A 15,647-nucleotide genomic window follows, 5' to 3' on the forward strand; every position below is an offset into this window, starting at 1 on the left:
CATGACTTCATTTAGTGATGGACTATTACCAGGAAGTGTAAGATGACATAAACCCTTTCCTTCCCAAGTTGCATTTGGTCATGGTGTTTTATCATGACAATAGAAATCCCAACTAATACACCCCAAGGATCTATGACCTACATAGCCACAATTCCATAGGGTTTTGATGGGTTCAACTTACATCATCAGACATGAATTCCTTCTCATGGAGTAGATTTCAAAACCAAACAGAAAGAAGGTGGCTACCCCATAACAGACTTGCCACTATTGCTCCAGTGCCTATGCCTCGCCTACTCAGTCATTGACCTAGCACACTGGTTTAGTTGTTCTTCTGTTGCTCTGATAAAGCATGTAACCAAGGCAACTTGGTCAAAGGAAAAGGGGAGTGGAAAGGTCAAGGAAAAAAGTTTATTTTAAATTATAGTTCCAGAGGGTCAGAGTCCACAATGGCAAGAGAAGCAGCGTGGAGTGTGGTAGACATGGTGACTGGATCAGTAACTGAGAGCTCATGTGTCAAAGTGCAAGCACAAGGGAGAGAGGACAAACTGGAAGCAGGGCAACCTTTAAAATCCCAAAGACTGGCCCCAGGGATGTATTTCCTTCAGCGAGGCTGCACAAAGCCTCCCCCAAAAGCACTACCAGCTGGCGATCAAGTGTTCAAATGCTAATACTATGAGGGACATTTTTCATTCAAACCCCTACATACACTGAGTCCACAGGTGAGTAGGACTGTTGATAATTCGTCTCCATTATCCGAAGAGCAATTTCACCTGTGTGAAGGTTACCCAGTGGGGAAGAAGCTTCCAGAATAGTTCTAACCTGAACTTCCTCGTTTTCATTCAGCTTGGAACTCCAGAACAGAATGGTGCAGCCAACATTCAAGGTGAGCCGTCTATTCTCAGCTAAACCTTTCTGGAAGCCTTATACACACTCAGATGTCTGTTTCCATGGTAATTCTAAATCAAGGAGGTTAGTTATTAGTTAGGTTCACCATCACCATAGCTAAGATGCCCTTTGGGAGGGTTAGTGTTACTTGCCAACTTGACCAAATCTAGAAGCATGTAGGAGATGGGCCTTAGGCATGTCTGTGGTCTGCTTCAGAGGAAGTTCCTTCAGCTGCTGAAAAGAATATGTATTCTGGTGTGTTTAGACGAATGTTCTGCAAATTCCATTTGATCAATGATGCCATTTAATTCAGATATTGTAAGAATGTAATGTTAGGCCCTGTGGTGGTGGCCATGGTGGCAGAAGTTCAGATTTTTGTGGATTTGCGGCCAGGACTGATCTACAGAGCTAGTTCTAGAACAACCAGGCATTATATATATATATCTCAAACCAAAACCAAACAACCAAAAAACCCCCCCAAAACTAAAATCATAGTCTCAAAACACACACATGCACACACACACGCACACACACACACACACATGCGCACACACACATGCACACACACATGCACACACACATGCACACACACATGCACACACACGCACACACACGCACACATGCACACACACACGCACACACGCACACACGCACACACGCACACAATGAATGCACACAGAAAAAGAATGTACTGTTAGAATCCAGCTGCTGTTCAGACTGTAATACCTTATGGCCTGCCCCTCCTTCTCATAGATACCAACAGGCGCCCCACGAGGACACTGCCTCTTAATCTAGATTGACCTGAGGTTGTCAGGCTTGTTGACTGTGGTGGAAGCGTCTCATTGGGTTATGAGTGACTTCTCTATTCTTTCTCACTAGTTTTCATTTGAGGATTCTTTGTCAGATGGTAGAACAGCAACACACCTGCTTGCCCGTGTTCTACGTCCATTTCCTTGGGGTACCCTTAAAAGTCTGTGAACTAACATTTTATTTATTTATTTGTGTGTGTGTGTGTGTGTGTGTGGGCACACGTGCCTGTCATCTCATGGGTGTGGCGGCCAGAGGACAACTTGCAGGAGTCAGTTCTCTCCTTCCATCATGCCCTCGGGTTCTATGGAGCAGAGTGAAGCTGTTAGTCTTGGCAGCAGGCGCATTAACTCTGAGCCATCTCCCTGTCCGCTGAGATAGCTTCACCCTGAGGCGGTATCTGTCTTTTGTAGTGAGTTGTTTCTTGGAAGCAGCAGATATATGCTTGTGCCTTTCTTTGGGGTGCAGTTGAGACTGAGAACGCTGGAGTTATTGAAACGTGTGTGTTGATTCCTGCAGTTTTATTGATTTTGTTTTCCTCCTTCCTCTCTTGCTTAAATACTGTTCTAGTGTGCTTTATTTTTCCTGGACTTTGTGGCCTGATTTCCCCCTCTTCAGCCTGAAGGATTCTATCAAGCATCTTCTGTAGAGCTGGCGCAGTGCTCATAAACGCCTTTGTTCTATTTTTACCGTGGATAGTTTAAAAAAAAAGTCCTTCCTTTATGACAGACAGCTTTTCTGGATGCAGCAGTCTGGGTCGGCAGTTATAGATGTCTGTTACGGCTTGAAATCCCTCACTGCGCACCCTTGGCCTTTTACCCTGTCAGTTGAATGAATAATAGTGTTATTCAGACGGGCCTGCCTTTGTATGTGAATGGTGTTTTTCTCGTGGAGCTCTCTACGTGGTGCCGCCGACCGACAGGGAGCCCACACCCCCTATCTCCTCCCTGCCTGGATTCCCCCAGGACCCGCGGCTCAGCTCGACCCCTCCCACCTACTTCCTATCTGAACTCCGTTCCCTCAGCTGGAGTTTTAATCTTCGGAATCTCTTTTAGTCCGTTCCAGCACGGCTGGCTTCTTTGTTTCTGGAAGTCTTGTCTCCACTTGGATTACTTGGAGGGAGAAGCTGAATTCTGCCAGGTTGAACAGCTGGTAGGCAGAGGCTCGGGTCCTTTCAGTCCCGCACTGGAGAACACTGCCTGCTGCCCTTTAGCCTGCAGGTCCTCAGAGGACCTGCGGAGCCCTGGGGGAACGGGAGAGATTGTAAACTCTGGGTCTCCAGACACCTTTGTCTTGGTTCAGAAGGAAGGGGTTGAATCCGGAGGACCCCGCTTGCCTGGGCACGTGACCCTGGGTTGGCTCCAAGTGCTTCGGGTTGGCCCCGCCCCCGCATTTTGGTATCCTGCCCAGGCTGGGAGGAGGCCGCTGGGCCACGGAGGGATTGGCTCAGTCCAGCTCATCAACCTGCCCAGTCGGTAGCCAGGATCATAAACATTTCCAGGGAAGAGCGGAAGTTTCTGGGACTCATTACTTCTGAGAAAAGGGGCCGGACTTGGGACACACGGAAGGCCCTGACTGAACAGTGGAAGCTCTGTCTACAGCTGGGGTGGCTCTGCAGGCCTGGTGATTTCCCTTACTACGCTACTTCCCCGAGCCTCGGTCTAGGCCAGTACAGACTATATAAACGGTTCCCATCGGTCTCTCTCCTGCCCGATTCGCTGTCTCTCCGCTGCAGAGCCCTGGGTGTCCCTTTTCCTTACTGTGTTCTAAGTCACCATCCCTGTCCAGTGAGCATGGAGGGCCACCTCTGTCTCCTGGGCCTCAGGATCTCACTCCTGGCCTATCCTGCAGGATGCTACAGCTGGGCCTGTCCTGGCTGGGACTGGGGCCTGGAGCTGTCTCCCCATGGCAATTTCTGCTGCTGGTTGGGGCCTCCTTGGTCCTGGCTCGAATTCTGACCTGAATTTGTGCCTTCTATGACAACTACTGCCGTCTCCACTGCTTCCCTCAGCCCCCTTCGCGGTACTGGTTTCGGGGTCACATGAGCATGGTGAGTGTGGCAGCAGTCTGGTTTGTCAGGAAAGGCTCTTAGGAACCTGGGGGTCGTGACATATCCGGCAGATCTACTCCTGGCCTGTCTACACCACCTTTTGAGGCTTTTTTCTTTTTTGCCCTTTCTTGTACCCAGCTAACGTCGGATCACATTCTGATCAGAACTCATGTTTTGAGATCTCTTTCTGTTGCTTGCTCAGTCCTGTTCTGTGTTGTTGTAGCCCCCACCCCACCCCAGGACAGGTTGAGGGAGCAGAGCTCTCTCCCTCAATGTGCTATTTCACTTAACATTGTTGGATTTGAGCCTTTCTAGTGGAATCAACTGAGCATGCTCCTTTCTTAGCTCATCTCTGCTGGCCCTAGGCCAGAGTCTCTTGAGGGACAAGGATGCTGAATGGCAGAAGATGCGATCCCTCCTCTCCAATTTTTTAGACCCTGTTCTTTCTTTCTTTTTCTTTTTTCTTTTAAAAAATGAGATTTATTATATTTTATATGTATGTATCTTGCCAACATCGATGCTTGTGTACCATGTGTGTGCCTATGGTTCAAAGAGGTTAGAAGAAGGCATTGGATCCCCCAGAACTAGAGTTGTAGGTGGTTGTGAGCTACCTGTAGGTTTTAGAAATCAAAACCAGGTCCTCTCCAAGATTAACAAATGCCCTTAACCTCTGAACCATCTCTCCAGCCCTGCCAATTGCCACCCTTTCTTATCTAACTCTTCCTCCTCAAAATGTGTCAGAGGACTCCATTGTCTTAGTTAGGTCAAAGTTGAGCACTCTGTTTTCCTCTGTGGTGTTGAGGTGAAACACTGACTGTCTTGTGCTCCTAGAAAATGAAGGGTTCCACTACTAGGCCAGCCACTTTTCCTATTTTTCTAGAGGGCACCACTGTGGCCTCTCCTATAATAGCTACACATCCTGGAAAGGCTTCTTGCTCATATCCAGGGCCCCTTGCTCCATCCCTTCCTGCGGCCAGAGCCACATTTGGCACTTTAGGGTCACCTGTAAGGGTACCACCTCTAGTGGCCTGGATTCACATGCCGCTTTCTCTCCACAGCCTCGTTTCTTCCAGCTTCCCTGCTCTCCTTCTCTCCTGTGGATCTCCTCAGGACCTCCTCCTTTTCTCTCCCCCAGTCCAGGAGCTTCCTTTCAGTTACTTGCTACATTTTTTCCAGTAGTGACAAGCGCCAACAGGCCCCCAAAACCTGGGTGCTGTCCCGAGGCAAAAAGTTCAAGGAAACTGTATTAGGCAGGGCTTTCCAGATTAATAGAACCATATACATCATGTAATTTTGTTATTCGAATGGTGTGCAGCCAGAGGGCTGGGGAATTCAGTAGTCATGGCTCTCAGCATGGTGGTGAGGCTGGGGACCCCAGTAGCCACGCCGACCTTGGAGATGGATGCCGCAGCTGTTCTAACCTGCTGCTGAAGGCCTGGAAGAATCGTGGAGCATCTCTGATCTCCCATCAGAAGCTGCGTTCTGATGGAGAAGAGGCACACTCATTGTCAGGAAGTGAGGGCCCAGGCTTTGACCTCAGACTTCTTTATATCCTGGCTACCTGCCAGGAGGCGATGCCCATCGACAGGGAGGGTTTCTCCTCTACAGTTCATCTTTCCAGGAAACTCCCTCACAGGCTCGACCAGAGCAGTTTCTCTTAGTTAATTCCAGATCCTGCCAAGTTGATAGTGAAGACTAATCACGTGAAACCCACCCGTTGTCACGCCGACGCTCGTCTGCATCTCTCGTGTCACGCTGACGCTCGTCTGTATCTCTTGTGTCACGCTGAATCACCAATGAAGATAATAATAGAGTTCCAACTCCACCTAAGATGATTTAAGTTATCACAAAAAGGACTACACTATTATTTCCTCTGAGTAGATGACAAAGCCACTTGAGGAATGTCGAACTACTGATGCTATTTCAACCAGTGTTACATTACATGGTAAAGTGATAGGAGAAAAAGAAACCCAAATATCTGTGTTTGTGTACAAACATATCCTTAGCAAAACAGAACAGAAACATTCATGATAATTATAATAATTGTTTCTGTAACTGATCGTATGGTCTTAGCTGATATTTGGCCCCCCTCCTTTAAAGATTTATTTATTTATTTTATGTATGTGAATATATTGTTGCTGTTTTCAGACACTCCAGAAGAGGGCATCAGATCCCATTACAGATGTTGTGAGCCACTATGTGGTTGCTGGGATTTGAACTCAGGACCTCTGGAAGAGCGGTTAGTGCTCTTACCTGCTGAGCCATCTCTCCAGCCCCTTTCTGGTATTCTTAGCTGCTTTCCTCAACTACACATTCTGTAGTTCTTCTGCTCTCAGCAAACATCTCTTAAGGCCTTGGCTCTTTATCTGGAGACATGAGCCGTAACTTCATCCGTGAAGAACTATTATTCTGTTTGGATTGCATTGTTGGAGTTTCCTGTTACCTTAACCACAGAACATGGTAACAAGAGATGCCCTAAAAGATCTTCTACCCTCTATGTACATGTAGTGTTTCATCTCAACATCAAGAGGAAAACAGAGTGCTCAACTTTGACCTAACTCAGACAATGGTGTCCTCTTACACAAAAATCTTCCTTCTATTGTGGAGAGGCAGCCCATGTTTCCTTCGGGCATTTGGATCAGCTCCCCCTGATAACACAGTAACATATCTCTTAGCGTGTTGATTTGAAGGAATAAGGAATCTAAGATGGTTGAAGGGAAGGCTTAGCTTCTCACTCAATGGAGTATTTATTATATCTCTTGGCAGAAACAGCTTCCCATTTGGAACTACATCTTGTAAGTCAGCAGAACATGAGTTTGTGTGAACAAGAAAGAAAAATTCTGCTAGTGGGTCCCCAGAGGTGATTAGGTACTGCGTCATTCTCATTTCCATCTCTTGCTTAATTTTTGAACTATAAATCCTGGTTATAGGAGAAACAGTGCCATATATATATATATATATATATATATATATATATATATATATATATTTCCAGAAGTAGATGTCCTCTTAAAAGGCTATTCCACTCTTCTTTCCAGCCATCTGCTTCAGGATGGTAGGAGAGAGGAAGACCACTGAATCCCACAAACGTGAGCCCACTACCTCAGTTCAGTGACTGTGAAATGAGTTCCTTCATTAGCAGCAAAATTATGTGGGGTGCCATGCTGGTGGATAAAGCATTCTGTAAATGAATAGATGACAGTTTTGTCAGAAGTGTTACATGTAGGAAAGGCAAATTCATAACTAGAGTAAGTTTCTATTTCAGTAAGGAAAATACGCACGTCCCTTCCACGATGGAAGCGGTCTAAGCTACTTAGCCTGCCTCAGGTCACTGGCTGCTCTCCCCAGGAACGGTGTCATATTTTTTCTCTGTTGGTGGCAGATCTGGCACTTAGTGGTAGCTATAAGTAGATGAACCTTGGTGAGTGGAAGCCTGTGTTGTTGAGCTCATGTATAACTTCCATTCCTGCCACCTTGGCCACATTGGTCATAGACCCACTGGTCAATGGCAGTGATAGCTGGGAAACGATATTAACTACAGAGCACAGTGCAAGAGCCCTATCTGCCTGGTTGCTGAAGTCTGTCTTTGCTGAGACCACCTTTTGCTGAGTGGTTACTTGGGACACGAGCATCTTCACATCCTTTGCCCACCTGGAGAGTTCTACCACATTCCCTTTCCCAAAATGTCTTTCTAGTTTTTTAATCACATCCCTTTTAAGAACCCTGCCATGCAGCCAAATCATTTGGCCCATGAAGCAGTATATAATTGCAGGCTTGATCATCTCCTTTTCCAAGCTAAAACATGACTGTACACACTTGTGAAGATTTTCCTTCACTAGTTCTTTAGGGTTGTCGGAGAAAAGCTGTAAAATTGCACCTGTCCTTTTCTGGGTGGTGCTTGTATAGCATGTGGAAACATTTGTAAATGCCCAGTCTTCTGTTTAACAGACCATAGGGCTCACTTCACAAGACTGTAAGTGCACGCTTAGGAACAGAAGGTATTGTAACAGGAGGAGCCATGGGCATTTTGGAATCTTTAGTGATTTCCTGTGCTTTCATTACCTGTGTAGGCTTGGTTCCATAAATATATACATATGTGTGTGTCTATGTACATATACACACATATGCATGCATGCACCTGCATACACACACACACACACACACTCACANNCACACACACACACACGCACGCACACACACGCACGCACACTCACACGCACACACACGCACACACACTCACATGCACACACACACACTCACACGCACACGCACGCACGCACATTCCAGTGAAAGCCCAAGTTCTTTAGGAGCGCTGTGTACCTTTTCACTATGTCCTGCATTCCTGGGGCTTGCAGAGACTTGAGTCTGGTGGTGAGGATACATCCCAGTTGGCATCAGAGATATCTTGCTTGCCATCTCTTTCAGGAAAGGCTATTCTTGGTTTCATAGACAACACAGTATTTACTTTTCCAGAAAAAGATGGAGAGGGAAATAGTTCAAGGAGTGGAGTTGGGTACATATTTGCTATTAAATATGGGGAGACATCTTCCTCAGGTAAAACCTACCAGATTTTGAGAGTCCTATGCTCTCAGGTCCTCTGTGCATCTCCATCTCAAGTTACAGTATCTTACTCTTCACCAAACTGTGCCCTCACATTAATTGTTGCCACTCTTTGACCTGAAGTTGCATTGTAAGTCATTCAGTCTTATGACAAGGGCTTGTGCTTGGCTTCAGCATCTTCAGGCCTATGATTGCTCAAGATAGGATTCTCTTTTAGGGCCAGGTGGTGGTGGTAAATGCCTTTAATCCCAGCACTTGGGAGGCAGAGGCAGGCAGATTTCTGAGTTCGAGGCCAACCTGGTCTACAGAGTGAGCTTCAGGACAGCCAGGACTACACAGAGAGACCCTGTCTTGAAAAAACCAACCAACCAACCAACCAACCAAACAAAAAAACCCAAAACAAACAAACAAACAAACAACCCCCCCCCAAAAAAAACCGAAAAAACTGGTGCCTGGAAGTTAAACTCATTTTATTTTCATTTGCTGTTACATCCAGAAACATTGAACACCACCAGCCAGCATCGTTATATTCCTTACTTTCCCAGAAATGTTAAGAAGTTTTATGTAGAGAATCATTACCTCCCTTGCGCCTCACAGTGGGTGAATCAGGAATATTGAATGCATTTATCTTGCATAGTCCTTTAAGCAAGTCACACCATTGGTTTTCAGTGTTTTCTAGACCACCAAGCCTTCAGCAATGGTAGTTATTTTCTCTCTCTGATAAAACGCAATGACCAAAAGCAACTTTAGGAAAGTTCCAGGGGATAGCATCCATCACAGTGGGGATGGCCTGATGGGAGGAGCAGGGAGGAGAGAGAGTGACAGAGAGAGACAGAGACAGAGAGAGACAGAGGGAGGCAGAGAGAGACAGAGACAGAGAGACAGAGGCAGAGAGAGACAGAGGGAGAGAGACACACAGACAGAGATAGAGGGAGACAGAGAGAGGCAGAGACAGAAAGAGAAAGGCAAAGAGACAAAGAGAGACACACAGAGGCAGAGAGACACAAAGACAGAGACAGAGGGAAAGAGGCAGAGAGAGACAGAAAGAGAGAGAGAGACAGAGAGATAGAGGGAGAAAGAGAGGCAAAGAGAGAGAGACAGAGATAGAGACAGAGAGAGACACACAGAGAGACAGAGACAGAGAGAGAGAGACAGAGGGAGGAAGTAGAAAATGTTATAAACCCTGCCCTGGTGATGCATTTCCTTCAGCAAGGCTCCACCTCCTAAAGCTTCCATAACTCCCCCAAGCAGCGCCAGCCACCGGTGACCCAGTGTTCCAATAAATGAACTAATATGGGACATTTCTCATTAAAACCACGACAGCAACTTTAGGTTTCCTTGAATCGCAGAATTAGTGTCAGATTTCAATAACCCACTAGATAGAACTATCCTTATAATTCTTTGTTTGTTTGTTTGTTTTTTTGTTTTTTCAAGACAGGGTTTCTCTGTGTAGTCCTGGCTGTCTTGGAACTCATTCTGTAGACCAGGCTGTCCTGGAACTCAGAAATCTTCCTGCCTCTGCCTCCCGAGTGCTGGGATTGAAGGCATATGCCACCACTGCCCGGCATAATTCTATTTCTTTAGAACCACTCTTGGCAGCACAGTTTGCATTAGTCAAGGCTCTCTACAGGAACAGACTAAATACAAAGTATTTATATTTTAAAAGGAACTTACTGGGATGACGCTCAAGCAGTAAGAGTTGGGTAGATCAACAATGGTTGCCTGCAGATGAGGTTGAGAGCCCAATTGCTTCACAGTTCACAAATATGGATGCCTCACTGTCTAAGTCTATTGATGAAGGCTTTGATATGCAGGGAAACTTGCCATTCTTCAGTAAAGACTGAAGGTCAAAGAAGCTGCAGTCTGATGTTCATGAAGGATAGACACACTCACCGATGAGGCAGTTGTCGTTTTCCCCATCTTTGAACCTTTTCATATCTTGGATGTTTGCCAGAAAGTGCTCCCCTCTCCGAGGGGGATCTTTTCTTACTTAATTCTTCCTGGGAACAAAGCCTTCTACAGACTCTCCCAGGGATACAACTCTTAGTTAGTTCCATGCTCTGCCAGACTGGAAGTAAAGTAACCATTCCAGCCCCTTGAGCACATCTAGCTTAGATTCCCTTCAGGACTCAGCCTGAAGTTCCTGCCAACTGGATTTTCCTGACGGTCGTTTGGAAAACTTTTGCCGTGGATGAACTCAACCATTTATGTTTTCTGATGACTTGGTCACAGTGATGAGGGACTGTTTGGTGTCATGTAAGCTCCTGTCCATCCATCCCCAATATCCGTCTTCTGTACCAAGCCTCCAGCCTGCTCCTTCTTCCATAGCCTCACCTGCATTCCACTTTGACATCCTGAAGCCTTATATGAAAACTTTTAATAAGAGTGTGAACATCATGCATGTAAGTTTGTGTGTATATGTGTTGTTTGTATGAGATAATTTCCTTCTTTTTTTTTTTTCCTTTGTGTCTTGTGCAGCCCTGGGCTGGGCACAGCTGCTCTGAGAACTGCTCTACCCCTCTGTTCTGGCTGCCGGGAGCAGCTGAGCTCAGGGCGATAATTTCTTTTTAACATTAAAATTATGTATGTAAATGTAAATTTATATACAAAAACATAGAATTACACACACACACACACACACACACACACACACACACACACGATAGTTTTTTTTTTTGAGACAGGATTTCTCTGTGCAGCCCTGGCTGTCCTGGAACTCATAGAGAATTTTCTGCCTCTGCCTTCTGAGTGTTAGGATTAAAGGCATTTGCCACCACTGCCTGTATGTATATTCGTTGTATGTATATTGGAGTTTTGCCTGCATGTGTGTGACTATATTTAGCCATATGACCTGGCTTTCCTCTCTCTCTCTCTCTCTCTCTCTCTCTCTCTCTCTCTCTCTCTCTCTCTCTCCCTCTCTTATTCTTGTTATTGTTGTATGTGTATTGGAGTTTTGCCTGAATATATGACCCTGTGCTTGTAGAATTCAAAAGAGACATTGGATCTCCTGAAACTGGAGTTAAAGACAGTTGTGAGTCACTATGTAGGCAATGAGAATAAAGCCTGGGTCCTAACAAGTACTCTTACATATGCCATGTCTGCAGCACCATATAGGGTGACTTCTGTAACCATATACCAGTTAACATTTATTGAGTATCTACTATGAAACAGAAATATTATGCCAGTTCTATGATCTATGTTGTCTGTGGTAATTTTCACACTGCCATGAGGTAGAAATGGCTATGAAAGTTACATTATGGACGTTGAAACTGGGGGCCTTAGAGGTCATCCAAGTTCATAAGCCATAGGAGAATGTGAGTGGTAGAGCAGCCATTGAAGTATGGCTTATGCTGCAGCAGATGAGGTCAAATCATGTTGCAAGATATTTGATCCCCAAGATTGTGAGCCGGAAAAACCTTGTAGTGGTGTCTCAGCCCTAGCACTCACTTTTATCCAGATTTCAGTTTATTGTAAAAGAGTAGTTATAGGGTTGCCCAACCTTGGCACACACCTTTAGCCCAAGAGCTTTACGTAGTCAAGAGGTAAATAGTTGAGGATAGGTCAATAGGCAGAACAAGCAACCAGCTGATGGGGAGTGGACATCAGGGGGCAGAAAGGAGGGAGTAAAATGGTGTTCAAGACAATGTGGGCACTGTGGGAGGGTTTTTCCTTTTTCTTCTGGGATGTAGAACTTCAGCTGGTGCTTTCTCTGCCTGTCTGAGCTACCTAATAGTGTCTGGCTCCTGAATTTTCATTGGCAATGTTGAATGGCTGGGATTTTTGCTTTTAGAACAACAAAATGAATTGATGCTGAAAGTTTACCAAGTGGGAATTAGGAGAGGGAAATGAGCTGACCAAAAAGCATACAGAAATTAGACTTGAACTCAAAGACTTGTGTCTTCCACCTAAGTCTGGCCTATTCTGGAAGGTCTGGGGCAGAGGCCCCAGTGGGGTTTGCATGTGTTTTTTTGTGTGTGTGTGTGTGTGTGTGTGTGTGTGTGTGTGTGTGTGTCTACCCTGGTGTTTGGAGTTGACCAGGGCTCAGGAGCCAAGGCCTAGTTCTGCTCCCTTCTCTGGCCAGGCCAAGTGGCAGCATCTGACCACCAAGGGCCCTGCCTGTCTGGATATGTTGGAACACATCAGCCTGATGACCTTGGACAGCCTACAGAAGTGTGTCTTCAGCTTTGACAGCAACTGTCAGGAGTGAGTCACGGTCTTTGCCTGGGAACCTGAGCATGGATGAAAGGAGCAGGAGGTTGGGAAGGTGTGGGTCCCCATCTACCATAGCGTACTGGCACCAGTCATCTCAGGATGCTAAGGAGCTGGGGAGTATGGTCTTCAGCAGTGGTGAGTACCGAACGATCTGGGAGACTGTTTCCAGGGACGGCGCACTTATTGATAGTGGCCCTAGCTTATACAGCTAGAGCCAGGGGGTAGAGAGGGAAAGACAAGGGAGGAAGTGCTGCAGCAGGGCGGAGACCTCACAAGCAGCGCGTCGGCTAGGCCAGCAGCCTGCCAGTCGCATGCCTTCTGGACGCCAACTCGCTGCCTGGGAAACAAATTTAACTCGCTGTATCATGATATAATATAGCCTCTGTCTCTAAGGAGTTTGAGTAGCCCAAGCCTGATGTAGGTTAACGAGCAGCCCCACTCCTGCTGTGCTCTCTGAGAGATGTCTGGGGTCTGGGCAACATTCTGCATGCATATTCACACATGTATACCATTACATGTGTATCAGGCAACTACATGAACATGTACATAGGAGAAACACACACACACAAACATGCACATACTGAAAAAAGGTATCATTTATTCAATCTAAGCTGATAACCAAGGTTAGTAATCACAGGGAGTTAACAGTACCTTGCTCTTCCTCTCTCTAACATGGAGTTAAAGAGTGACCCACCCTCATTGCCTTTCTGTATTAGTTAAGTTTCTGTTGCTGTGATAAAATACTATGATCTTAGAGTAGGAAAGGTATGTTTTGGATTTCAGTTTTAAAGGGGAAGTCCATAATGGCAAAGAAGGCATGGTGGCTGAAGCAGGAAGCTGATCACATTTCAACTGCACTCAGGGAGCAGAGGGCACATACTGCAAGTGGGGCTGTAAACTCTCAAAGTACACTCCTCCAACAAGGCTCCCATCCTGAAAGTTCTATATGCTCCCCAAAATTTCATCAAGTGGGAACCAAATGTTTCAATACACGAGCCTCTAGGACGTACTTCTCCTCAAACTACCATCTTTCTTCCCGTCCTTGCATCGTTCTTGCTTGCTTCCTCCCTCCCTCCCTCCCTCCCTCCCTCCCTCCCTCCCTTCTCTCCTTTATTCCTGAATGGTATTTTACTATGTTGTCTAGGCTAGTTTGGAACTAAGTAGGTACTTCAGGGTGGATTTGAATTCATGGCCCTTCTGCCTCCATTGTCCGAGTGTTAGGACCACAGTCACAAGTCACCATGTCCAACAGATCTTAAGGATGTTGTATACCTAGCAAGAAGGGCACGAACTCCATTCTCAGTTTTCCAACTGGGAGTCATAGTCACAGCTGAGAGTGGACCCAGTAGAGGCCTGTCATGCAGTCACAGGATGCAAGGGACCTGAAGAGGAGGACAGGAACTTGATACAGAAAACAGGACAGAGTTGTAAGAAATCAGGAAAGAAAAGATGGAACAGATGCTGAATGAAAGGGAGATAGGAACAGTACCTTATCTTCCTTCCGATCCTGGAGCACAAGGCTACTCACGGGAAGCAGGAAGGAGAGGGAGTTTTGCTTGGCATGATCACTTTTCTGGATAAATCCTGGTCCTGGAACTCTGGACGGAACTTCTCTGAGGTTTCGTGTGTGTCACATCCCTTCTCTCTGGCCTCCCTTGCAGGTCTCCCAGTGAATATATTGCTGCTGTTCAGGAGCTCAGCTCTCTCATAGTGAAACTGCACCACCAGCTCTTCCTGTACCTGGACTTCCTGTACTACTGCACTGCTGATGGGCGGCGCTTCCGCTTCCGCAAGGCCTGCAACCTGGTGCACAGCTTCACAGATGCTCATCAGGGAGAGACGGCGCGCTCTCTCCAGCCAAAATCTTGATGAGTTCTTGAAGTCTAAGACTAAGTCTAAAACTCTGGACTTCATCGATGTGCTCTTATTGGCCAAGGTGTGCTCATGTGGGATCTGAACTGAGAACTTACCAAGAACCTTGACATTAAATGTTAGAAGTTAGACTTGATCAAGAGAAAGCAATAGATGTAGTTTACAATAACTAAAGACATTTTAGAGGTGACGCTGTTGAACACTGAATGAAGGAGCAAACAACAGGAAATTGATGAGGAAACTGCAGGGACAGGCTCTGGGGAGGATAGGGAAGATGTCCTGTGTGCCCAATGGATATCAGAGCCTGTCTCAGATCAGCACCAGGAGTTCTCAGACACGGAATGAGTTGAGGGTCTTGCTTTGTCTTCAGGATGAAGATGGAATGGAGCTGTCAGATGAGGACATCCGAGCAGAGTCTGACACCTTCATGTTTGGAGGTGAGTGTCCCTGAGTAGGGCTACAGTGAGGGTAAGAGCCAATGAATCCCAGTTAGGTATTGTGGGGAGACACCAGATCTTCCACTCTACCCAGCCACTGCTTTGCTTGGGGACATGGATGCCTAAGTACTATTTACTCTGTGATGCTAAAGCAGTCCAGACAGCCAGACCTTCCTGTCTGTCCCACAGCCCATGACACCACAGACAGGGCACTCTCCTGGATCCTCTACAACCTGGCGAGGCATCCGGAATACCAGGAGCACTGCCGACAGGAGGTGCAGGAGCTGCTGAGGGACCGAGAGCCAGAGGAGATTGAATGGTGAGTCCAGTGTCATGAGCATAGCTGTGAGCCGGAATGGTAGGTGGGTTTTTCTTTTTTCTTTTTTTTGATTTGTAAAATAACATTTATTTATTTGTCTATTTGCTTATTTGTTTGCGTGTGTGTGTGTGTGTGTGTGTGTGTGTGTGTCTGGTTGGGAGTGTGTATGTGCCAAGTACCCATGTTGGGGTCAGAGGACCTTTCAGGAATTGGTTCTCTTTCTACCATGTGCGATCTAGGGACTGAACCTGGCTTGTCAGAATCTGCAGCCAGTTTCTTTCCCTGAAGAGCCACCCACCTGGCCTGATGTTTGTTTATTTTGGTCTAGTTATGTAGTTTAAGCTGTCCCTGAACTCCTCCTCCTCCCCCTCCTCCTCCTCCTCTCCCTCCTCCTCCTCCTTGTCCTCCTCCTCGTCCCCCTCCTCTTCCTCCTCCTCGTCCTCTTCTTCCTACTCCCCCTCGTCCTCCTCTTCCTCCCCTCTGTCTACCTCCTGGACATTGCTTC

General features: G+C 46.4%; 1 pseudogene; it reads left to right on the plus strand.

The window, feature by feature from the left end:
• The first annotated feature begins 3,178 nt into the window (after window positions 1-3,178).
• Window positions 3,179-15,647, plus strand: part of LOC110335974 — a 100,856-nt pseudogene continuing 88,387 nt past the window's right edge.

This window comes from Mus pahari, chromosome 18 (assembly GCF_900095145.1).
Source record: "Mus pahari chromosome 18, PAHARI_EIJ_v1.1, whole genome shotgun sequence".
NCBI lineage: Eukaryota > Metazoa > Chordata > Mammalia > Rodentia > Muridae > Mus > Mus pahari.